Source organism: Saccopteryx leptura, chromosome 4 (assembly GCF_036850995.1).
Source record: "Saccopteryx leptura isolate mSacLep1 chromosome 4, mSacLep1_pri_phased_curated, whole genome shotgun sequence".
In the NCBI taxonomy this organism is placed as follows: domain Eukaryota; kingdom Metazoa; phylum Chordata; class Mammalia; order Chiroptera; family Emballonuridae; genus Saccopteryx; species Saccopteryx leptura.
In genome coordinates this window covers 101,258,914-101,285,550 of record NC_089506.1, presented here as the reverse complement: position 1 = coordinate 101,285,550, position 26,637 = coordinate 101,258,914, and the positions used below count along the sequence as shown (strand labels likewise).

General features: G+C 43.2%; 1 protein-coding gene and 1 non-coding gene across 5 annotated transcripts in view; both read left to right on the top strand.

Moving 5' to 3' along the window:
- ENOX1 (ecto-NOX disulfide-thiol exchanger 1) overlaps window positions 1–26,637 on the top strand; it is a 617,728-nt gene that overhangs the window by 113,124 nt on the left and 477,967 nt on the right. The window lies entirely within an intron of this gene.
- On the top strand, window positions 19,355–19,430 carry TRNAI-GAU (transfer RNA isoleucine (anticodon GAU)). Its single transcript has one exon. It is a non-coding gene; the product is annotated as a tRNA-Ile (tRNA).

Sequence of the window (26,637 nt, the reverse complement as noted above, 5' to 3'; positions counted from 1 at the left end):
GCTAAAATGCAAAATAGGAAAGGACATAGGAATGCAAGTGAGGAAGATGTTATTTCTGGTTAGGACATCAGAGCAGCCATGTGGAACAGATTCTACGTAAGGCAGACCTTGAGAAAAAGGGACTTTGACAGGCGAGTTGCTTCTTGCACAGGCACGTGCGTCTTCACTAGCTTAGAGCAGAGTCTCTGTGGAGGCAGATGCGAGTTCTTTTTCTTAGTGTTTCCTGACATACTGTTGGGGCTTAGCACAGAATGGGTGCTTCATACATATTTGTCACTGGCAGCAATGAAATAACTACTTCATCTAGAAGGATTGCAGTGACATTCAACCGCATAATAGAACAAAAGTATATCCTTGCCCAGTAGCCCTGGAATGGTTTTCAAGAGGCATGTTTCCTTTGAACTCTATCCATTTCTGTGACACAGTTACTTTGATGTCATATTAAAGAGAAGGTGGAGGAATACATGAGGGTCAGGCGTGTAGAGCCCGGTTGTTTTTACAAAATTATCTTTGGAGATGGATCTGTGGCTACTTCATCCTGGAGCAGAGAGAAACCATCACAGAAACTGAAATAAGATGGTGTCTTTTAAAGCCTTACTGTCTTTTGGCCTGTTTCTGTTGTATGTGACACATCTGCTCTACATCTAATTAAGAAATGTTATACCTGCCTGGCCAGGTGGTGGCACAGTGGATAGAGCATCAGACTGGGATGCGGAGGACCCAGGTTTGAAACCCTGAGATCACCAGCTTGAACACGGGTTCATCTGATTTGAGCAAAGCTCACCAGTTTGAGCCCAAGTTCTCTGGCTTGAGCAAGGGATCACTCAGTCTACTGTAGCCCCCCAGTCAAGGCACATATAAGAAAGCAATCAATGAACAACTAAGGTGCCACAACAAAGAATTGATGCTTCTCATCTTGCGCCCCTCCTGTCTATCTGTCCTAATCTCTCTCTCTCTCTCACACACACACACACACACACAAAAAAAGTTATATCTAACTCACAGATACCCATCAAATTAGTGTAGTGAGCTCTGGAGAGATCCAGGAGTCGGGGACACCATGTCCCCTGTTCCCACCACTAGCTGAAACCCAACTGAGTGGAACCCAGCATTACAAAAATAATTGCGCAAATCAAACACTTGAGCTCTGAAAGAAATGAGCCAAGTTTTAAAAGTTACTAAGAAAGGAAGAGAGTATCCAAAACAAAACATTGCTGCGTCCTGCTACCCTGAACGCCCTTGAGCAGCGGCAGCTCCATCCCTCCAGATGCTTTCTGCAGCTGGGGAGACACTGGACGTGGTTTCTGAGAGCTGCTGCCCTTCCCCCCGACCCCAGCCTTTCCTGCCATAGACTATGAAAGGCCATTGGGAAGCTGGGCCTGGGGAGGGGATCTAGAGTTTGCGGTGCCTCTCAGGCCTGCTCCCACCCTCGCTTCGCTAGACAATGCAGAAACCTCAGAGGTGTATGCATCCAGACATCCGAAGGAGAGTTTCTCTGCAGTTATCTGCCATTGACCTTGGCCTAATTTGTCAGATTTTGGCTAATATTTCCAAAGATGAAGGACGAGGTACCTATTAGACATGATGTACCACATTCTTCCTCTGAAGCGAAGTTTTCTCTTACTAGCTAGTGATTCTCTTCCACTATATTAAAAACCCAAGGTTTATTTTATAAATGTGACAACTCATCATTATAGAAATGCTATTCCACAGGCCCTAAGCAGAACATGTAAAATGCCATTTCAAGCACCAAGTTTTTTTTTCTCTAATTTTATTTATTTTATTTTTTTACAGAATTTGGAAGTGGCTTAAATCTAATTGGCTCCCCCAGGATCTCAGCTCCTGTTGCGTTTGTGGCGTTTCCTTTTTCTGAGAAGCATTTGCAGAGGCTGCACGGCCACTGCTAGTTGGCATGCAGGGTAGGAAGATGCAGCTATACTTTTTTCTCCTTCCTTAGAAACTTTCAAATCTTGGCTCAGCTTCTTCTGCGCTTGAGTGTCTGATTTTGCAATTGCTTTTTTATAATGTTGGGCTCTGCTTTACCTATTATTGAATTTCATGTGGGTGAGAATAGCAACCACAGCTGCCACCACCCATGGTGGCCAGCCTGTATCTACCATGAAAGAGAAACAGGAAGAGAAAAACAAAACTCATAGTCATAGTAGAGACTCGTGTAAATAATACTTACCAAACACTGTTCTAATGCACCCACGTTAAGCATGTCTAGTCTGCTAAAAGTAAACACCTATGTAGACAACAGAGCTGAGTTATTTTTAGTGGCCCAGATTCGGATGTTCAGATTGTCTAAACAACTATGAGAAGACTGCCCACATCTTTCCTTCAATCACGATGAGATTGACCTTCACAACCCCACGTGGAGAAGTGAATGAGAGAGAAGATGCTACCCAGACACAGAAGGGAAGGGAAGGGGGAGAGTGTAAGCAAACGGGCTTTTTCTTCCTTCAAAATGTGCATTTTAGTAGATAATTATACTTAAAGATCCAAGATAGAACAACACCAGGAAGACATATTTACGTTTTTAAGTATATTATTAAAAGGGATGAAATGATCCTGGTTTCAGAGCCTCGGTCTTCCATCGTGGAATAGAAAGCTGGGACGCAGGAAACATTTAGGAGACTGTTAACCTGGTTAGGGCACAACTTCCAGAGGACTCCCAGGAAACAGAGATGAAAGCTTGTGGAATGCAGTGATTCCACTGTCTTCTGTTGTTGAATTAGAAATAATAGCATATGGAACAATAGCAAGAGACTTCTTTCTTTATTAGAACATTAGAACATTAATTATTTGAAGTCTCTATAGTAGGAGAGCCTTCACGTAGTATGAAAGATATCCTTCTTCTAAACACAGGCTGGAAGACAACAAGAGTGGCTTCAAACTTTCAGTGCCTCTTGATTGTGTGTGTGTGTGTGTGTGTGTGTGTGTGTGTGTGTGTGTGTGTGTGTGTGTATGTGAATGGCCCAGGTGAGAGTGTCTGTTTAATTGAAATCTGATTGTCCTGTTGTTGGTTAGGCAGGACCTGCCCAAGCATAGTAAAACCTAATTTTAGGCTTAGCAGGCAATGAAGTTAATAGTGAAACATATTTATTGAGTAAAAAACAGTAAGCTTCTTGTTAATTCCTTTAAAAATATTTCTCAAGATTTTCTTCCCAGTATCAAAATTTTTGGATTTGCCAAATGTGATAAGAGCCAGGCAGACTCGATTTGATTAAATGTACTCATTCTGTTGTCTTCAGGGAGATAGCACCGACCTACCTGGGGCACAGGGAGTCCTGTTTTAATTTCTTTTTGCCATCACAGAGCCATAAAAGCCAGGGCCAATGACTTGGTCTCACTGGCCCTTAATTTTTCTCATGTATGAAATAAGAGGCTTGGATTAGGTGACATCTGAGGAACTTTCTGCATCTAGTATTCTATAAGACAAAGTGTGAAGAGGAGCACAGACGTGGTAGGGGAAAGCTCAGTGTGGTGGCTCAGCGCTGGGGGTGGATTTGCTGGGTAGAGAAGGAGAAGAGCAGGGCAGGGCTGCGGCAGAGGTCCTTATCCCTCCGTCTTCAGGGGAATTGCTGCCTATCTGATGTCTTCAGGTGACTCAGAGATGCTCCTCCTGTCTGCTCCCTCCCTTTTTCCCCCTTTTCTCTCTTCTTTCTCAGGTTTTCTTGTTTATTTACATGTTTCTCCCTCCCTCATTATTACCTTTAGGTCTCTGAGGACTGGTTATAGTAAGAATTTCTCAGGAAGGCACAAGCAGAATGATGAAACTTGCTGGAAAAGTTATTTCCCAGTTTTTCCCCTTTTATAAAAGTCCTAGGATCTGTTATAGCATCCATTTTACTAAAGTAAAACAAAAAAAAGTTTAAACTCACAAATTGTAAATTCCTAACATGATAATTATGATGATGATGATACTGACCTTGAATGCTTATAATGTGCCAGGAACTATTCTTAGTGCTTTAGGAGTCATGACTTATTTCATCTTCATGACATTGGGAGAGAGGTCCCGTTATCGTCACTGTGATGCAGACAAAGATATTGGGTCAGAAGGCGGAGTATCTTGCCCAAGTTTCACAGCTAATTATGGCAAAGTGGGAATTCTGTCCTGGGCAGTCCTTGTTTAAGTGTCACTTGGCCTTGCTGTGTCTCCTCCAAGGCAGAGATAATATCTTTTATTTGTTTTTTGTATCCCTGTGCAATTTGGCACAGTGTTTGAGGAAAGTATACTTTGAGTTTGTGTGGAATTAAATTAAAGGAACATGGTCCTACCCGGAAGGGAAGTACTCAGGCCTCCCTAGTCTTGGCCTCCAGTGCTCATAACGCCCTCCTACCTTAGCTTATTGACCAATATTTGACTTATTTAAAAGCATTTTGTGTGTGTGTGTGTGTAAAACTCATGGACTTTTTTAGTTTAGAAGTTTCAGTTTTAGTAGAGTTAGGCTGTGGTTTAAAGACATAACTTAAATTTCTGTGCAGAGTGATACTGTAATATTATTTAAATAAACGTCGCCAATAAGTTACATTATGACCAAGTGGTATTGAGTGAATTGCTAAGAATATAAGATAAATAAAAGCACTAGATTTAGTTCTTAGAAAAATTGCTTTAAGAAAACTGCCTGAAATCAGTTGACTTCTTTTAAAATATACTAGTGGGTTTTTTTTTTACTTATTTTAAGCATTTGACACAGAAAAAAAAAGATCAATATGTTTATACTCCAAGGTCAATATTTCTACTCTTCTTTATGCTTTTAGGGGTTGGAGAAAGAAAGAGAACGAATTATTTTTATATTTATTGTCATGGCACAAGGATAATACCTTTTTACTCAAGTGTCGTATCAGAGGGTGAAGACACATTGTTTATTCGTTATGCTCTCCAATACCTCACTTACATAGTGGTCAGGTTTTCAGCAACTGTATCATCTGGAATTTATATATGCGCCAAGAACTATAGGATCATGGGAGATTCAGATTGGAAAGGATTTTAGGGATAATTTAATTCAATTATATTATTTTGCAAATGAAAAAGTATAGCCCAGACTGATCAGGTAGTGGTGCAGTGGATAGAGCATCGACCTGGGATGCTGAGGACACAGATTTGAAATCTCGAGATTGCTGCCTTGAGGATGGACTCATTTGACTTGAGTAAGGGCTCACCAGTTTCAGCGTGGGGTTTCCGGTTTGAACTTGGGATTATAGACATGATGCTATGGTTGCTGGCTTGAAACCCAAGGTCACTGGCTTGAGCCCAGGGTCGCTGGCTTGAGCCCAAGGTTGCTGGCTTAAGCAAGGTGTCACTGGCTCAGCTGGAGCCCCCCAGTCAAGGCACATATGAGAAAGCAATCAATGAACAACTAAGCTGCCACAACTATTAGTTGATGCTTCTTATCGCTCTCCCTTCCTGTTTGTTCTTGTCCCTCCCTCTCTTTCTCTCTCACACACATACAAAATATAGCCTCAAATGAGTAAGTGGCTTAGTCAGTCATCGATTGGAACAAACCATCCAAATAGAGAACCATAATTACAAAGGTAGCATACTGTTTACTCTATTAATTTGCTTCATAAGTGATTGAGGAGTACCTATTATGAATAAGACAGTAGAGATGGATCAATCCTCCTTGGACTAACAAGCATATGGGCTCTCCTTAAAGTTTTTACCAAACGTGTGTCAGGGTGAGAAATATCCATGAATGATTCTTAGTCTACTCTTTGATGATGACAAGGACTTTGTCTTGTTACTTCCCCAGTATCTTGTGCCCTCCAGGAGATGAAGTTGCTGACCATAGGAAGAAATGAAAGGAATTATTACAGCATATAAATTCTGGGAACATTTAGTGTAAGCAAATCTACTGACTTGAAAAGCCTCCAAAGAATTACAACTTTTCATTCCAGTACTAAGTCTTAATAAATTCCTGTTAATAATCCTAAGTCAAGGAAAGGTTCAAGTTCTTTCAACCTGCTTTTTTAGCAAAGTGGTGAAGTGTATAATACATTTTAGAATACTTTCAGAAAGAAAGAATATTTGTGCATAAAAGGGTGAGAGCTTCACTTCTCTGAGACATTTACTCAACATTTGTTGAACACCTGGTAAGCATAATAACATCTCTAGACTGTGAATATATAAGTTTAATGTTAGTGGAAAGGAAATTGATCATCATTTGAAATAAAGTTGATATTTAGGATTAAGTCTACAATAGGGTGTTGTGTAGTGAAGCACCATTATGAAGGTTGGTTTGTGGGGGTCATGCTAACCGTGGAATGGGTGGAAAGTAAACCAGCCACAGCAAGTTCTACAACCTAAGAGAACAAGTCTGTGACTTCATTTGATCCTCAAACCAACTTGTCTGGCACTCAGTATTGTTCCCATTTTGCAGATGAGGCAACTTAGAATCAAAAGGTGAGATAATGTGCCCAAGAAATGTAGTTTCCAAAGAGTAGGTTTTGAATCTGTGTCTGTGTGATTCCAAAGCCAAGGCCTGGTCCACAGAGTCTGAGCAAGTGGCCGTTTTATTCTTCAGCTGACAGAGAGTGTAGCATGATGGACATGTGCTTTCCTTTATATATATCCATTCATCTGCTCAACAAATATTTAAAAATCAGCTTTATGCTGGACTCTTTAAGGAAAGGCAGATATGAATTAATAGAGAATTTGAACTACAGGATAATATAGTAAATGATAAAGGTACTTGACAAAACCATATGAGAGTGGGTATTTTTTTTATTATTATTTTAGCCTATAGACTCAGTATTATTACTTTAAGATTAGACATCTTATTTTGGGGAAGTTTTTTTTTTAATTTTGAAAAACATTGATTAGCTATGAAAACAGAATTATATCATTTTTAGTTAGCAAATCCATTTTAAAAATTCATATATGAGCCCTGGCCGGTTGGCTCAGCGGTAGAGCGTCGGCCTAGCGTGCGGAGGACCCGGGTTCGATTCCCGGCCAGGGCACACAGGAGAAGCGCCCATTTGCTTCTCCACCCCTCCGCCGCGCTTTCCTCTCTGTCTCTCTCTTCCCCTCCCGCAGCCAAGGCTCCATTGGAGCAAAGATGGCCCGGGCGCTGGGGTTGGCTCTGTGGCCTCTGCCTCAGGCGCTAGAGTGGCTCTGGTCGCAACATGGCGACGCCCAGGATGGGCAGAGCATCGCCCCCTGGTGGGCAGAGCGTCGCCCCTGGTGGGCATGCCGGGTGGATCCCGGTCGGGCGCATGCGGGAGTCTGTCTGACTGTCTCTCCCTGTTTCCAGCTTCAAAAAAATGAAAAAAAAAAAAAAAAAATTAAAATTCATATATGGCCCTGGCCGGTGGGCTCAGTGGATAGAGTGTCGGCTTGCCATATGGACATCCTGAGTTTGATTCCTGGTCAGGGCACACAGGAGAAACAACCATCTGCTTCTCTATCCCCTCTCTCTCCCCCTTCTCTCCCTCACCCCCTCCTGCAGCCAGTGGCTCAATTGGTTTGAGCATTGGCCATGGGTGCTGAAGATAGCTTGGTTGATTTGAGCATTGGCCCCAGATAGGGGTTGCTAGGTGGATCCCAGCTGGGGTGCATGCGGGAGTCTGTCTCACTATCCCCTCTCCTCTCACTTAAAGAAAAATTGCATATAAATGCTAAGTTGGTGATGTTGGCCCTGATGACTAAACAAAGTCAAGTTTCCTTATTCTCCACCTCCAGGATGTTAGCTTCCCTATTCAGCATCCTGTACCTATATTTTACATACAACATTTATCATAACACCTCCTAGATTTCCAAATAAGTGGGGTTTCAAATGATAATGTTTTATTATCTCACCAAACCCAAATCAGTGAGATCTAAATTAGTGAAATATTCAGCACATACAGTTTAGAAAGCAAGGAATATACTAACAGTGTATTCTAGAAAGCATAGCATCTCCAGCCAGAAAATACCTAGGTTTGAGTGAAGGTTCTTATACTTGAGTGGCGTTGGGCAAGGTTATACATCTCTTTGAGAGTGGATGTATTTATTTAATAGTGCTTTTGTCCCATACTCATGAGAATTGAATGACACAGTAGATGTGAAAAGGGCTCCACAAAGTAAGTTAAGTATGTTCTTATGTACAGATCATTATAGGATCATCATGATGATAATTGTCAGACCAGGGTTTCAGGTGTAATTTAAGGATCATAGGGCATTGAACGTTGGGTTCACATTGTGAAGGGAAGAAGAATATAGAAAAATAGAAATGTAGAGAGAGATTGGTTTGACCATACAGGCTGTAGAATGTCAGTAGTATTTGCCTTGTTTCTGCCTACTCAGTTTTTATCATTTCCAGTGATAGATGCCCCTGGCATCCTCCCGCCTGCACTTCAGGCCCTGGAGTGGCCTCCAGGATGTCTCACGCTGAGGGTGAAGGCCCACCACCTTGAATGCCTCCCTGATTCATAATTCAGTGTTTCCTTTTGGTCACCCCTGCTCCTGTGCTCATCTGCTCTCCAGGCCTCCTGTCATTGGTCCACCTTAATTACTGACTCAGAGTCCTCCTAGGAGCAGACCTGGATTCCTGTCCCCTGTGATCACACTGTTTGCCTTCACTCTTGCTATCTGTCTTTCCTGGATTCTCATTGCAAATCTAGATCATCATATTATTAAAAAAAAAAGAGCGAATTTTAATGATTTGAGAAAATATAGTTAGGAAAATGATGGGTCCATGCAGTAGAGAGGGTTCTGTAGGCAGAATGGATGGGGCCGAAGGCCTAGGTGGGTGATTGGGATGTAGTGAGATGGTGGGGGGAGGGGGCGTCATGTCAGTGTCAGAGCTTGAGCCCCCTGAGTGATTATCTAACAACAGGGCGAGTGTTGACTGTCCTGTGTGTGCTGGGAGCACCTCGGTTCTAGGGGCCTTTGTGAAAGCATTTGGTAAGAAAATCAGGATGAAGGAGAGTAATTCCCATCTCAACATACACGGCCATCATGGTATTAGCCCTGAAAAGTGATGTTTTTGAATCTCCAGATTGGAGGACAGGGTGCTGTTGGCCAAGCAGCTCAGACTTCTTTCTCTTGAACTCCCTTCTTTGGCTGTTCTTAGTCCAGTTATTATGGGGACCCCTAACTGTGACCATGATGTCCATTGGCAGGGCTGTGCTTGCGATGTAAAGGGCCTCAAGAAAACATTATTAGAGAAGAGCAGCACAGAAGTCCGCAAGTCAACAAGAAAACAAACAGCCCACGTTCAATAGGCACAGAGGACTATGACTCACAGGGGCAAACCAGAGGCAGACGCCCCCTCACTGTTCCCCTTCAGACTGCAGAACGTGGCGAGGTGGGAGTCCCGTAGCTGCTGAGGGAGAGCCTGGCAGGGGAGAAATGAGGCCCGTTTCAGAACTTGTCCAGGTAGTGTGCTGACTGACTACATGACATGCTCAGGCCTCCCAGTCCGCCCCCAGTGTATGTCTGCTCTAAATATGGACCTGAATTCTTTTAGTGGTAATTTCGGCTCATTGAAATTTTCTCTTTTAAATAATGCTGCAAAGCCCAGACCTGTCACCTCTTAGGTATTACTGTTTTTTCTTTTCCTTTTCCTAAAATTTATGTAGGGTTTGTAGTGTTCTTTGAGAAACCTCAGGGACAGGGGAAGACTCCCAGGCAAGGTGTATGAAGAGGTGCTGGCATGCCTGTGTGTCCTGGGCACCCGTGCTTCTTCCGTTCTTGAGGACGCAAGTCCATGTGACCCTAAGAAGGGTTTCTGCAGGACTTCTGCATGCCAGGCCTTGCAGTTCATAATTATAATGTCTTTTAAAAATCTATGTCATATTGCACTTTATTACTTGATTTGTTCTCTGTAAGGTTTGTTTTCATTTTTTGAGTTTTCAAGTTTTGTCAGCCTCATTTTATAGATTATTTAAATAGCATCTAGACAGAATGAGCTAGAGGAGAGGGGACAGTGGCCCCCCCACCCCTACCTCATCTAGAGTGAGTTCTCACGTAGAGAACCGTAGAGAACGGTGCCTGTAGGGCCCGGGGCACATTTGGATGATGTATGTGTGGTCTCCTGCAAGGAAGCCCAGAGGAAGCCTGGCTCCTGCTGTCAGCTCTGTTGATAACTTGCCTTGTGACCTTCCCAAGATTCTTTACCTCATTTGCTCTCAGCTTCTGTGCAAGTTACTGTGAACCTGAACAATAACAATGCTTTCTTTTTGGTCTTTGAAAGATTGTTAAAATGATGCTTTGAATTGCAGAAACCATCTATTAAAACTAATATCTATATATATATATATATATATATATATATAATTATATTTACATATACTCAGACAAGGGAGAGTATATTTACATATTATAGTATATTTACATATACTCAGACAAGGGAGAGATGAAGCAAGCCCAACTTGAGTTCCTCTGGTGGACCTGAACACTCCCACCACTTCCATAGGTCGGCCACTTGGCACGTGGCCCCTTGTATAGTCTTCATATGTACTCTCCCGGAGGGATCTTACATCTCAGTAAATGGTATCTCTTCCCATTCGTAAACTTTTATTTCTCCTACTCCCTTAACCCCCATGTCTAGTCTACTCCTCACCAGTCCTGTCAGCTCTTCTTTCAAACGTACTTCGAATCCCCCCGCAGCCAGTGGGCTGCACCTCCAGGCCCGATCACCACCATCAGCCTCTGTTTATCGCCTCTTGGTTTTCCACACATTTTCCACACTGTAGCCAGCGTGACCTTTCAGAAATCCAAAACACATTACGATGAGCCAGTCAGTAGCCCCTGGTGCTTTTAGAATGAAAATCAAAGTTCTAACCGGGACCTCCCTGCCTTACCCCGATGTCATTGTGCGCCTGCCTTGTTCGCTCTACCTCAGCAAAGCTGGGCGCCTTTCAGTTCTTCAGCACGCAGCACTCTTTCTTACCTTAAGGACTTTAAACAACACTTTATTTTTTGGAGCAGTTTTAGGTTCGCGGAATTGAGCAGGAAGTGCAGAGAGTTGCTCTAATCTCCTGCCCCATGCGCCCTACTTGCACAGCCTCTCCCACTGTGGATGGCCTGCCCCAAAGAGGCACATCTGTTCCATCTGATGAACACACACTGACACATCATTGTCACCTGAAGTCTGGAGAGTACATTAGCATTCCCTCTTGGGGTTGTGTGTTCTACAGGTTTGGACACAGGTATAGTGGCATGTACCCACCATTACTGTACCACACAGAGTGGTTTCTCTGCCCTGACATTCCTCTGAGTCCTCCTAGTCATCTCTTCTCCCAGGCCCCTGGCAACCAGTGACCTTTGTACTTTCTCCATAGTTTTATCTTTTCTAGAACTTCATTTACTTGGAATCATAGTGTGTAGCCTCTTTAGATTTGATTTTTTTTAAAAATTTTTTATTTAGTGGTATGCATTTAAGGTTCTACCGTGTCTCTTCCTGATGTTGAGCATTTTGTTGTAGCTCTTTGCTCTGCTTGGCTTTTCCTGTCCTCCCTATTTAACTAGCTTCTGCCATTACACTGCCTTGTTGTATGGTCATCAAAGCACATTTCTTTCTTAGTTTACTGCAGTTTCTCCTGTGAGATCTTACGTGGAGGTCTTGTCTGCCTTATTCCTGGCGGCACTCCCATTACCTCGAGCAGTTCTGAGTCTGTAGTAGGTGCTCAGTAAATGTGTGAAGAGTTGAATGCACGAATGACCCAAATATCAGCCCCTCTCAGCTTTACTCTTCTTTACTACTTGGTTTTCAAGTGACAAATCCTTTCCTTCACACCGATGAAGGAAAGAATTTTGTTCTTTCCTTCTCTTTGTTCAGAGAAGGAGGCAGACATTCATGGTAAGTCTCTGAGTCTGAGAATTACATCCTGTTCACCCTTGGCTTCTGAGGCTCTCTTGGCTGGCTGATGAATTTATTGAGTCTCCAGGTGAATAGCAGTTGGTAAGCTTGGTGAGAATCAGTCACATTGCGAGGGGAACACAGACAGTAGAAAATGATTAAGGGGAAACAGCAGCAAAGTGTGATGGACTCTTCAAGACATCTAACATGTCTTGAGCTATGAATAACATAAAAAGCGAATTAGAAGGCAGTGAGATATAACATGAGTGTGCACATGCAGGCACACAAATACAGCGGAGAGCGAGGCATTTCTTCAGGTACCTTCTCTCATTTACCAAAGTGGAGTCTCATCAAACTGTATAAGCTAGTTTAGGAGAGAAATAGTACAACCAGCTTCGCTGGCCCAGTCATGCCCTGTGGGGCACAGGCAGGTCTGTAATTTCATTACTGCTTTTAAAAGAAGCTTTCTTTAAGGCTACCAGATTTTCTAGGGAGGCCAAGCCAAGGGAAGCTGAGTTTAATGTTTTCATTAAAATGTTAAAAAGGCTTTCTTCTTGAATGGTTGAAGCTGTAATTGCCTTGTTCTTCTAAACTATGAAAACACGAGGTGATATCTTATGGAGGCATTTACCCAGTCCTGTCTGTCAGGAAGGTCCACTCCGCGGAGAGCCCACCTGCATCTGAGGTCTGAGAAGTGGATTATCTAGGCTGTGTTTTTCAAGGATGTAGAGATAGTTTTTGCTAGGGTACTCCTTCATCAATCTATTTTCATTCTGTAGATCTTGTTTGAATGAACTATTTGACTACTTGATCTTGAGTTCTGACTTGGAATTGATATGGGAGATGAGCACACACAACACACACACACACATACACGCACACACACAGTGATGGGATTCAAATAATTTAACAGCTGGTTTTCTGCCCTAATGACCATTTTATGTATAAAAAACATTATATCAAAAGGTAGTTTATTATTTTATGCATTTAATACTTAAATAAGAAGAGTAAAAAAGGTACATAAAACTAGATTATGTTATAAGAAAGAGTTTTCAAATATTAATGAAAAGATATTAAATAATACCTGACAAAACACTAAAACTGTTATTTAAGATATTTCCATATCACTTCTTGATTGGCGTCCTCACTTGCCATTACTTTCACCTATGGACAGAATGAACATTACTACAGATACTTAAAATACACTGTTGGGCAGATTAATGTTAAAAAAGAGTAAGGAATGTAAATTTGTGATTTCTACATTGGGCAGCTGCCCAGGTGCCTACCTTAGAGAGAACCCTGATTACAAGTGCCATTTTAACAACTGGTTTGCCGAACTCAACAAAATTTAGGTATTGGTTCTGCCAAACCAGTGTGAACTTGCTGAATCCCACCACTGCAGACACATACACGCTCACACAACACACACATATATGCACAAGTGTTATGGAGAGAAGTGAGTTTATTTTTTAATTATTTCTCCCATAAGCAGTAGCTTATTGAGATGAGAATATGACAAATACAAAAATGCTGCTGTCTGGTGAGACCGAACAGGGAGTTCATTTGGAAGACCATCATATATGACTCGCGGGGAGAGGGCCCTCAGAAAGAGCTTTGGGAGATAAAACATTTCCTGCGTTTGTCCGTGCCATCTTTGAAGCCCCAGTACAAAACATAGGTCTAGAATTTTAGGTAATAATGTAAATAGCAAATACAATTATTTTTTTGTCCTGGATATGCTTATAATGAAGTACAGACAAGGCTGAAATCATAGAACTTTAGTTCTTATATAGCTAGGAAACTATATTGCTGGAAACCTCAAAATGAAATTTAAACCATGTTATCTTTTTTCCAATTTTTTGTTATTAGGAAACCCTGTTTGTTGAGTAGTAACAAAGCTAGGTCTCATGATATGCTGTGTAGTGATACAAGTAGTTTTCAAGGGTTGTTTTAAAGTAGTTATTTTTTCTCTTGCCATTGCTGTGTTACTAAGATAGTTTATAGCTTAAAATATGTGTCCTAGAGCTGTCAATGTTTTTCCTCCAACAGGTCAAGTTCTTCTTTTCAGCAGTGAGTGCAGGGCATTTGCTAGAACTGTCTCAAGTCTGAGTGGGCAGTAAAGTTGAGAGCTAACACAGATCTCTATCCACTAGATGGGCTAGGTTTCTGAAGAGTCCTTTTCTCTCCAGAAAAGGAGGCATGGCCATTTCTATTAATGTTAACATTAATGTCAAATAAATCTCCTGTAGGTGTTGAACATAAAGAAAGTGAATTCCAGGCCCTGGCCGGTTGGCTCAGTGGTAGAGTGTCGGCCTGGCGTGCAGGAGTCCCTGGTTCGATTCCTGGCCAGGGCACACAGGAGAGGTGCCCATCTGCTTCTCCACCCCTCCCCCCTTCTTCCTCTCTGTCTCTCTCTTCCCTTCCCGCAGCCAAAGCTCCATTGGAGCAAAGTTGGCCCCGGGCGCTGAGGATGGCTCTATGGCCTCTGCCTCAGGCGCTAGAATGGCTCTGGTTGCAACAGAGCAACGGCCCAGATGGGCGGAGCATCACCCCCTGGTGGGCATGCCGGGTGGATCCTGGTTGGGTGCATGCGGGAGTCTGTCTGACTGCCTCCCGGTTTCCAACTTCAGAAAAATACAAAAAAATAATAAGAAGAAGAAAGTGAATTTCAATTTCTGGAACTCTGTTAATTATTAAAAAATGAAATACATTTTAAAAATTAAGAGCTTCACCTGATCTGTGCTGGTGTAGTGGATAAAGCCTCAAACTAGAATGCTGAAGTCGCTGGTTCAAAATCCCGGGCTTGCCTGGTCAAGGCACATAAGAGAAGCAGCTATGATGAGTTGATGCTTCCTACTCTTACCACCACCACCCCTTTCTCTTCTTTTTGTAAATCAATAAATCTTTTTAAAAAATTAAGAGCTTTAGAGCAAGATATCACTGCTGGTTGGACTAACTCTGCCTCTGAACTCTTGGTTTGTTGATGTGGAATGACTTGCCATCCTGTTTTGGGGACCCACTCACCTGGCTTATGAATTCTGGTGAATCCAGAAAGGTGGGGACTTCCGGTTCTATTCAGCCACAGCTAAACTTGTTAGGTCTGCTTTCCCCTTATCAAAGGTAGGATTACAATCCCTTCCCTGGAGTGCACCCATTCTGGAGCTTGCTTGGCTTTCTTTGAAAATCTTGGTGTTTTGTCATCAGATCCTCAACTGCTCACTTTAACTCAGAAACCGTTGAAGTAGTGTGATGGTGTGATGAAACCACCAGTAATTAATAGACTATGTACAAGGTATCATGGGAACACATGGAAGGATTGGATAATTTATCCTAGGCTACTGTGTTTTTTGAAAACTTTTGTCGTCTTTGGAGTATTTCTTTCTATTTGCTATTAGAATGTTGGTTGTCACTTTGACTGTTCAGCATCCCTGCCCCAAGCAACCATCTTCCCTTTCTAGTTCCTGGAGGTGCATTACGTTCAAGAGCCTATGTTGACCGTATGATTAGGTGACATTAATAAAACCCTTGAGGAAATCTCAAAGTATGTTAGTGTGTGAAGTATTTCCAGCAGCTACTTAATTCTGTTGTGTCTTAGAGTTATATTAATTGGTCAGTTGTTTGATTTAATTAGTAATTCACCAAGTGTTTTGGGAGCATATACTATATGCCAGTGGCACATACTACATGTAGGCACTGCGATAGAAGGGTAGACAACCAAATTTGTTCACAAAATTTTGATAGTAATTCATAGGGGTTGAAAGTTAAAGACTGAAATACTTAAAGAAGACCAACTTGCTTTTCTTCAATTCAAAGCCTGTGTGTAAGATTGCCATATCTCAGCCTACTCCTTGTTAGCAGCAGTGTTAGACCTTGGTTCTAGAGTTCAGCAGAGAAAGAATTCAGAGCCAAGAACTCTAGTGCAAGAAGTTTATTTAGTCTTTAGAAAGAAAGTTACACTGTTCAGTGGGGGGTGGGGGGCTGCAGTGAACATACAATACTGTATACAAAGATGTATTGTAGAATTGGGCAATTGAAACGTGTATAATTTTGTTAGCCAGTGTCACCCCAATAAACTCAATTTAAAACACCTAATATATTAATATTTATATATGGGGAAATAAAAGAAGTCACAGAGGCAGAATAGTGAGCCAGATGGGCTGTGTGGACTCAAGAAACAAGTTACAGAGGCGGCAAAAGTAGGGCCCTGGGAGCTTAGGAAAAAGAACCACAAGATATATGGCCTAGGAAAGAAGGGGGGGAAAGTAGGAGGCGTTCTCTAGAGTGGGGCACGTATGCCCAGGTTCTCTGTCTTAAGGGTTTTTATTTGTTTTCTAAAGGCAGGAATTTGAGGGAGATTTCTGGGAAGTATCTCATTAGGATACTCATCAGCTCTCCAGGTGTGTCTTTCAGGGTTGTGGTTTCTACTGATTGGTCTGTGCTAGGGCAGGGGTCATTAATCATTGCATTTGGTTCTGAGGTCAACCATGGCATCTCTTTGTCTGGTTTTGCTGCTTTTCTGTGCCTGGAACTAAAACAGAGCAGAGGCCTGTATGTTTTCTCTAGCTTGAACAAAACTATCTCTGTGATCAACAGATGGGAGGCTTTTTTCTCAAGATATTTTGATGCTGATCAAACCCCCTTGTCTGAGGGCTTAAGGGAGTGGTCCTACGAGGAAGAAGAAGGCAGATGACTCAGGGCTCTGGATGAGGCCAGTTTGAATCAGCCATTTGTCTCCATTTCCCTATTCCACTAACCAAACAATGTCCTTAGTTTCTTACTCCCCCGCACCACTTAGGATGCTCCATAGGTGCATTTCATGTGCGAAGTGGTACAAAAATATTTCTCTGTCACAGTAATTTTCATGTACATATTAAGCTGTTACTTGTAAGATTTCCCCATGTGTCATTAAATGAGCCTTTTTGTGTGCTGCGTGTGTGTGTGTGTGTGTGTGTGTCAGGTGTTAACTCCAACCTGTGTCATTGATCTGTCTTGGGCTGGGAATGAGGCACATTTTAGTAATTCCAGGAGAGTTTGAGGAAGCTACACAAAGAGGGAAAAAACTAACAAAAGGGTGAGACTCATGCTGAGTTAGAGGGAATGCACTTAGGGAGGACTGGGATGAAATGAAGTCTCGTTGCCTAGTGTGCTTTACATCTTTGTACCCTTTGCGCACAGTGGCTGAATATTCGAGAATTGTTCTGCATTTTTAAACATGCTAAGAAAATGCCAGCTCACTACATTTTTAAAAGTACTGTGTTTCCTGTCCATTGGTGACCTGGCACCAGGTGAGGAGCATCTGAGAACTCCATATATGACGATGGAACAGTAAGAAGAGTCCAGCAATTTTCCTATCATTGCTGAGCCCTGTGTTTGGGAGGACTGCCCATAGACTGATAACAGAGAATTGATTCTCGGGAAGGAAGACGAGCTAGGAAGAGGGGGATAGACCTGTGGGGATATCGATGAAGAAAAGGGAAAAGGGATCAAGAGGAAAAATGTAGAAAGATGTTTGGTTGTTCTTGCTTCTGTCCCTTATCTCCTTCTCTTCACAAAAGGAGGGTGTGAACCAGCAGGCACAATGAAAGGGGGAAGAGAAAGGGGAATTAAGAGATGGGCAGGCACGTGCAGGCAGTAAGGGAGAAGGAAAATGAGTCAGAGAAATCACAAAAGTGAGGGGGAAGGAGGCAGGATATGAACTATTTAAATGCAGGGAAGAGACAGGCACAGAGAGGGGAGTGCACCCAGTGGTCACAGAGAGCGCCTTCAATTGCTCCCAGCGGGGCACTTGCCAAATAGCCAATGTCCCTTCCTGAAGACATTTTCCTGACTTTTTGTATTAACTTTAATGCGATTCTCTTTATGGTCCCTGTATTGCTAGTTGCAGTTTCATTGACACTCTGTGTGATCAAACGGCAAACGCGGAGGCATAGTTCTGTTATGCCTGCCCCTTGCGGTGTGCAGCTGACTTCTGAGCCAGTGCTTCTTGCATTTGATGTTTGCGTTCCCCCTTGTCTACAGGTAGGCAAGTTGAAAGGGAAAAAAATGTTGCTAAGGGCTACTGCGTTTGTAGCTCATGCATACAAATATTCAGAGCAGCTAAAAAAAAATGATAAAATCACAATCTGATTTTCTTCTAAATAAGGTAGTTGACTCTTTCATTGCTGTCTGTGTGTTTGGCCTTACCCAGCACCATACTCACTGTGCCTGCAGGTAGGCTCCTATTTGAAAAATCTCTCCTTTTCTTTCTATCAAGCTTGGCCAGCAAAGCCTTCCAATATTCCAGGTCTGGGTCGGGGCTTTCATAGCGTGGACCAGTGTCCTCCTCTGCACCCGGCTTCCTGTGCTGACCTTCCGTATTAAAGCTGCATTCCACGTTGTAATTTCTGTCCTTCCACAGACTTGAGGCTCTTTGCACAATGTTGGTTATTATGAAATACCTATGTAGACATTTATTAATTGGTTATAGAGTGGATGAGTAGTTTATGATGCTGATCTTTTGAGCATAGAACAAAAATCTTCTAGAATTGTCTGTTTTTAGATACCAGTTTATAATCAGCCTGAATGTTCTGGAAAAGAAAAGTTGATGTAGCCAGAATTAAGCAGCTTTGGGGAAGTTTAGTAGGTCCCCAGATTCGTGCAACTGGAATAAAAGATGGTGATTTCATAAACTCCTGGACACCAGAGGACCGTGTCAAAGCTTCAAGCAACCTATTACTTGCGATCCTAGTAATCGTGGGCCAGATGCATGAGACGCCTCAGGACTAGGCTTCTCACACCTCAGTGTGCACAGCAGGCACCGGACCATCTCGTCGCCAGGCAGGTTCTTTCCCAGCTGGTCTCAGGTTGGTTCTCAGGTTTGGTGCTCAGGCTCTCTGGCGATGTTGGTGATGCTGGTTGGCGCACCCTGCCTGGGTAACAAGGCTTCAAAATACTTTCTAGAAAATAAAAGTTGAGATTTATTCTATATAATATATCTAGATGTATTTTTCCTTTTTTTTTATTACAGAGACAGAGAGAGAGTCAGAGAGACAGGAACGCAGAGAGATGAGAAGCATCAATCATCAGTTTTTCGTTGCAACACCTTAGTTGTTCATTGATTGCTTTCTCATATATGCCTTGACCATGGGCCTTCAGCAGACCGAGTAATCCCTTGCTCAAGCCAGCGACCTTGGGTCCAAGCTGGTGATCTTTGCTCAAACCAGATGAGCCCGTGCTCAAGCTGGCGACCTCGGGGTCTCAAACCTGGGTCCTCCGCATCTCAGTCCGACACTCTATCCACTGCACCACTGCCTGGCCAGGCTAGATATATTTTTATAGTTTGCAAAACAACAGATTATCTGTGAGAAAATTTAGAAATATCTCAATCAACCCTCCTGTACTACTGTGGGAACTGCCATTTGATCCAGCTATCCCACTTTTAGGAATATATCCCAAGAACACCATATCACTGATTCAAAAGAAGAAAAGCACCCCCATGTTTATGGCAGCATTGTTCACAATAGCAAAGATCTGGAAACAGCCCAAGTGTCCGTCAGTGGACGAGTGGATTAAAAAGCAGTGGTACATAGGCCCTGGCCGGTTGGCTCAGTGGTAGAGCATCGGCCTGATGTGCAGGAGTCCTGGGTTTGATTCCCGGCCAGGGCACACAGGAGAGGCGCCCATCTGCTTCTCCACCCCTCCTCCTCTCCTTCCTCTCTGTTTCTCTCTTCCCCTCCCGCAACCGAGGCTCCATTGGAGGAAAGTTTGCCCAGGCACTGAGGATGGCTCCGTGGCTTCTGCCTCAGGCACTAGAATGACTCTGGTCGTGGCAGGGCAATGCCCCAGATGGGCAGAGCATCGCCCCCTGGTGGGCATGCCGGGTGGATCCCAGTAGGGCGCATGCGGGAGTCTGTCTGACTGCCTCCCTGTTTCCAACTTCAGGAAAAAAAAAAAACTGGTACATATATACAATGGAATACTATGGGGCCATGAAAAAGAAGGAAATCTTACCTTTTGCAACAACATGGATGGACCTGGAAACTATTATGTTAAGTGAAATAAGCCAGGCAGAAAAAGAAAAATATCATATGACCTCACTCATTTGAGGAATCCAATGAACAATGTGAACTGAGGAATGGAATTGAGACAGAGGAGAGATCAAAGGAATCAGAGGAAAAGAGGACAGAGGGAAGGGGGATGATATGATGGGATAAACCTGAAGGGCACTTTGAGGAGGGGGGCAAGGGAGATGTTGAGAGGAATATGGGGGAGGGGAGATGCATTCGGGGCGACACTAGAATCCATGTAAACACAATAAATTAAAATCAATAAAAAAATCTTATTTCAATTTGGCAATGTGCAAAAAGTCTTTCTAGCACTTAAAAACAGTAATTCTATACTGGCCAGCTCGCCAATTGGCATTCGAATGATAGTTTAGGTTATAGCGCCCTTAATTAACACACAGCTTTATTTATAAAGACTTTCTCAGAGTTGGAAGGCCCTGGCCTGTGCATGGGCCTGTGTAGCTACTTTAGCAACAAGGGCTACTTTTACAGCAGAAGTTTTCTCTGCGAGCCTGACAGCTCCAGGGCTGTGTTTATGATGAGACCTTCACATTTACTGATTGTTACCAGGTTAGCACCATGCAGAGACCCAGGGGCAGTGGGTTGGAATGGCTAGAAACAGGAAAGGGCAATGTTCAGCTCGAACTTGCAGGCAAAGCATTTGCTTAGGTATGTTCAAACAGGCCTCAGAATGTGATATTTGAAGGTGTTTCTCACAAAGTGGCCTTGATTTTGTAGGCCCTTTGCAGCCAGCATGATGCCATATTTATAACACGTGGAGGAGAGAGAGCTCACCATGCTCATCTCAGGTAAAAGGCCGGTGTGTACAGCAAGTGGCAAGTAGGACTAATGCTGGGTGTCTGATACTACATGGGAAGTGATTCAGCTTAATGGCACCATTGACATCATTCTCTTATGCATGTTTTATGTACTTATTCTTGGGTCACAGACAGCCTGTCTTAGGTGATCTCAAGGAACTGATGTGCAGTTGGGGAGCATTGACAAAGCACCAAGAGGCCTCTGTAAACAACCAGAGAGGAAACAGGTGGTCCCCAAAACTCTCTCACCATCTTCTATAGAGTTAATATAGAATTATTACTATTGTTCATCTTTATTGCCTTATCGGAAGTCTTTTATCTTTTCAACATTTATGTAAATATATGAATACTGAAGACTCTTCTGATTAAAGTCTTATCTCTGTCCCCTTATCTGAAGTTGCTGTTCTAAATAGTCTTCGCTTTTTCTCACAACTTTTACATAAACGCATGTCTCACAACTTTGATTTGCCCAAGTAGGTCACCAAGATTAATTTTCCATTAACCTTTATTGCTTCTGTTTCTTTTAATCATTTTTAGAGGATTAAACAGTCCCCATTGGGTTAGCCTCTATCTAGAATATAAACCATGGTTTTCTTTGATGGGACTGCCATAGAAAGGGGTATCTGTGGTCCCGTGACCGAACCTGGCCCCATTAGCGGAGTCAAAGCATCTGTAGATAGATCCACATGACAAGTTCTGTCAACCGTGGCAATTTTGTTATTGGTCTCACTTCTTTTGTGACTCAGTCTGGTAACTATAACTAAGTACTACAAACTGGATGACTTAAACAACAAACACGTAGCTCGTGGTTCTGGAGGCTGGATCAAGGTGTCAGCAGGGTTGATTCCTTTTGAGGGAGAATCTACTCTGTGCCTTTCTTCTCGCTCTGGGGCCACAGGTATCCCTGGCCTCCGACGCCTATCTTTGCCCTCCCTGCCTCTTTTCATTGCTTTCCTGGTATATATGTCTGTCTCCGTGTTCAAATTGCCTTTTTTTTTTTTTTTTTTTTTTTTTACAAGGAGACCTGTCATATTGGAATAGGAACTATTTTAATGACCTCATCATAATTCAAACATCTAAAAAGACTCAACTTCTAAACAAAGTCACATTTACAGGTGTGAAAAATTAGGACTTCAGCATCTTTATGGAGTACATAATTCCACACATAGCACTCTCTGAGGGAAGGAGACTAAATTCTTTTTGGTATGCCCTAAGGAAACCAACACAGTATCTGCTGCTTAATGTTGATGGACTGAGTGAAGAGCAAAGACTGTGTGGCCATGGGACAGTTTGAATTTTTTTTTTTTTTTACAGAGACAGAGAGAAAGAGTCAGAGAGAAGGACAGACGGAGACAGAGAGGCAGGAAAGAAGAGAGATGAGAAGCATCAATCATCAGTTTTTCATTGTAACACCTTAGTTGTTCATTGATTGCTTTCTCATATGTGCTTTGACCACTGGCCTTCAGCAGACCGAGTAACCCCTTGCTCAAGCCAGTGACCTTGGATCCAAGCTGGTGAGCTTTATGCTCAAGCCAGATGAGCCCACGCTCAAGCTGGCGACCTCGGGGTCTCAAACCTGGGTCTTCCGCATCCCAGTCCGATGCTCTATCCACTGCGCCACCGCCGTGTCAGGCGGGACAGTTTGAATTTTAAAAGCAAAGTACAGTGACTGGAGGTGGGTTTAAGTGTTATGTTGACTCTTGTCCTCTGCAAACTCTCACTTTCAGGATTGTCCAAGTTAAACAATATCATAAATGTGATAAGATTTTTTTTAAAATAAGTGAAGGGCGGGGAGGAAGAGAGACAGACTCATGTATACACCTCAACCAGTATCTACCCATCAAGCCCACTATGGGGCAATGCTCTACCTATCTGGGGCCATTGCCCTGTTGCTTGGCAAGCAAGCTATTTTAGCGCCTCAGGTGAGGCCATGGTACTATCCTCAGTGCCATGGGCCCACTTGCTCAAATGAGCCATGGTTGTGGGAGGGAGGGAGGGGTGGAGAAGCAGATGGTTTCTTCCATGGGCCCTAACCAGGAATCAAACCTGGGACTTCCACACACCAGGCTGACACTCTACTGCTGAGCCAACCGGTGAGGGCCTTTTTTTTCTTTAAAAGCAATAACAAGTGGTATTTTTATAAAATACTGCCTTCTGTGAGAGCAAGACATACTTCCTCTGTCGGCATTGCAGGCTGAACTGCCAGTTTACATGCCATGTCTGTCAGTACAGCAAGAGATTTCTCCAGCGACTTCAGTACCATTTCATCACACTTAGGCAGGCTATTCTTTCTCTCTGGCTGCATCGCTCTGCATTTATTAAATTGGATGTTTTGTTCCCTAGCGCTAATCTGTAAATGCTATCCTGAAACAGATCTACACCGGTTGTATCTTCTCTCTTCTTTATGCTTCTTTAGCGCAAAATTATTAGAAGTTATATCTTCTGAGTGTTTAGATTTGAGTGTTGACAAAATATGAGGATACTGGTCTCAAGGTAGCACTTGGATGAGCCATTCTTTAGATATGTTTATTTTTTAAAAACCTATATTTTCTGTAAGGGGAGAGCTTTCTGAACATGTCTACTCTGACTTCCAAAAAAAGAATTACGTTTTTATACAGAAAGGAAGCCTTCTGTGGGGCCAGTGGCAGATTCCTCTGGCTGTGATGCAGCCTCTTTAGGAACCCTGTGAATTCCTGTCAGCCCGGGGGTAGTGTGAGCAGGCCAGAGTCTAGACCAGAGGTCCCCAAACTTTTTACACAGGGGGCCAGTTCACTGTCCCTCAGACCATTGGAGGGCCAGACTAGAAAAAAAACTATGAACAAATCCCTATGTACACTGCACAGATCTTATTTTAAAGTAAAAAAAACAAAACAAAATGGGAACAAATACAATATTTAAAATAAAGAACAAGTAAATTTAAATCAACCAACTGACCAGTATTTCAATGGGAACTATACTCCTCTCACTGACCACCAATGAAAGAGGTGCCCCTTCCAGAAGTGCGGCGGGGGCCGGATAAATGGCTTCAGGGGGCCGCATGTGGCCCGTGGGCCGTAGTTTGGGGACCCCTGGTCTAGACATTGACAGTATGGCTCAGACCCTGGCCTCCCCAAGGCAGAAGAGCGGGTGAGCAGGAATAACTGACCAACAGGTCTCCTGACCCCATAGGAGCTTTTTCTTTCCTGAGGCTGCTGGTGATCTCATTGCTAATTGATGGCACTGGCCGAAACAGCACTGGATTTATAAGATGGTGACAAGTAGTAGAAAATGAATACGAAAGTAAAATTTCATTTTAGCATTTGTCATACCAACATTAATTTAAGAAAATTGGTGACTCAGATGACACAAGCTTCTGGAGTGTGTGATGCATGAAGGCACAGTTCTGCCCTGTGCCATGTACAGGCGTGGAACTTCGTCCTGCTGTCTCTGCTGCTTCCTTCTCTTTTCCGTTCGTTCAAGAGCTCACCACCTTTGGTAGGTCTCCTCTAACTCACCGCGTGACTCTCCTTGTTTGGCTTTATTAAAATTAAGACAGTTAATTTGTGTTCACCATACAGTGACCAAATCAGAGTGATGGTAGAATAGCCCTTTGAAAATTAGATGTAGAATTCAGTGAGCAGTTGCATTCTAGTCATTGAACAGTCCTTAAAAATCTTGCAAAGTGTTCTAAAGTGTGCACTACTATAAGTATAAATCTTACCTTTGTAAGTGGGTTATTTTGTGTGTACCTAATACCTCTCTACTATTACAGAGAAAAATAAACCAGAAATAAAACCTCTAGTCCCTTGAAAACTAATTTACCTTTGCTCAGTATTTCCTCACTTTCATTTTGCATTCTCCAATTCACTCACCTTAGATTTCTGACAATTCATATATAAGAGCTTTGTGGCATTGATGATAATATATCCATTGTTATACTCTGATTTAAAAATAAGGGGGGGGTTATTTTATGTCCTTTTAGTTAGTAATTAACATGGTAGCATTTTTAGACTTCTGAAATTAGAGTATATTTATGATGTCTGGGAAATATTACAATAGAAGAAATTTTACTTTGAATCAAGATTCTGTCAAACTATCTCAGAAAATGTTTGCCCAGGGGTAAGTTAAAATGTGAATCTTAGTGTGCGCTCTCTCTGAGTTCTTCTCCTTCTTTGTGTATTTTATGCTCGTGGGTTTGTGTTCAGTGCTCTTAGGCTGGTGATGTAGAAGTGATGAGGAAGGTGGTGACTCGGGAGCTTGGGAGCCCGGCAGCCTGCTCCGTTCCGCCTCCCCCGCGCTGAGTCATCACCACACTCTGTCACAGCTCGATCATTCTTTCATATTTTACTTTCCTTCTCATCCATGACCAGGCGTTTCTTTTCTTTTTTTATTTTGTTTGTTTGTTCTACCTTATAGTTTTTTCATTTGTTCATTCATTCATTTGTTCATGTATCATCCTCATGTGTGCCAAAAATGGCTCTGGATATAACTTCAAGGATGCTATAATTTAGGTGATAAGTGACTGCACAAAAATTCTTGCTATAAGCCCTGGCCGGTTGGCTCAGCGGTAGAGCGTCGGCCTAGCGTGCGGAGGACCCGGGTTCGATTCCCGGCCAGGGCACACAGGAGAAGCGCCCATTTGCTTTTCCACCCCTCCGCCGCGCTTTCCTCTCTGTCTCTCTCTTCCCCTCCCGCAGCCAAGGCTCCATTGGAGCAAAGATGGCCCGGGCGCTGGGGATGGCTCCTTTGCCTGTGCCTCAGGCGCTAGAGTGGCTCTGGTCGCAACATGGCGATGCCCAGGATGGGCAGATTATCGCCCCCTGGTGGGCAGAGCGTCGCCCCTGGTGGGCGTGCCGGGTGGATCCCGGTCGGGCGCATGCGGGAGTCTGTCTGACTGTCTCTCCCTGTTTCCAGCTTCAGAAAAATGAAAAAAAAAAAAAAATTCTTGCTATAATGGAGCTCTATACTAAGGATACCTTACACATAGGAAGAAGGACAGCAAAGTTGGCTTGGGGGAGTCAGAACATACTTTATAGGGAAGATAGCGCTTTAGTGGAGATTGGGGGAGTAGAGAGTAGCCACGTGGGCTAGTGTGATGGACAGAGAATGCTCCAAAGGAGATGGAGGCAGGAGGCTTAGCAGGGATGGATGGGGGAGCCAGGAAGGTTTGTGTAAACCCTGCTGTCTGGGTGACACTAAAACATGAAGTGGAAGGAAGATGGGCTGGATGAGGCTCTCATGGGGGGAATTGACTCTCGGCAGTCCTCTTACTTATCATTGAGCCTTCCTTTTTAGTTCATGTCTACCAATTGCAGCTGCCTTCGGTTCATCCTGCGTGCTCCAGCCTGTGTTCCTGGCTGCTGGTCTTCTGCCATTCTCCCCTCCCCACCCAGGTCTTGCTGCTCCTGGAGGGAAGTCGGCCCTCCCGACCTAGCCCTGGTAGAGCTCAGCCTTTTCTTCCCCTTCTTCCTTCGGTAAATCAATTGCTCAAGCTTCTCACACACAGTTTCTTTATACACACACACACACACACACATACATGCACACACACATACCAGCTTCCATTTTTACAATCTTTCCATCCTTCAAGACCTCACTCAAACTCATATTCTTTTTGAAATTACTCCCCACTCATAAGTAATTATACCTGGTCTGAATTTCAGGAGAACTTCCTATGGACTCTTCACATCGCTGCTCTCTCATGTTTCTTTATATCACAAGTTATTTTTAACACGCTTGGAAGGGCCGCCACACGTTGAAGGGCAGGGCTCTGTACCTATGATGTGTCTGTTTCTGCTGAAAGAGCAGCTTCTTGTGTGTAGTAGACACTGTGCAGATGTTTGTTAAAACAATGGAGGAAGACAGAGTTCCTTTCCTTTCATCTGTAAGGCAGTCACCAAGGTGGAACAGAGGGATTGATTAATCGTCACATGGATGAGGCAGTGGTTAATGTAACGTCCGGATGAAATTCTTGCTGGACGGAATAACTGCCAGTGAAGGTAGAAAGGTTAC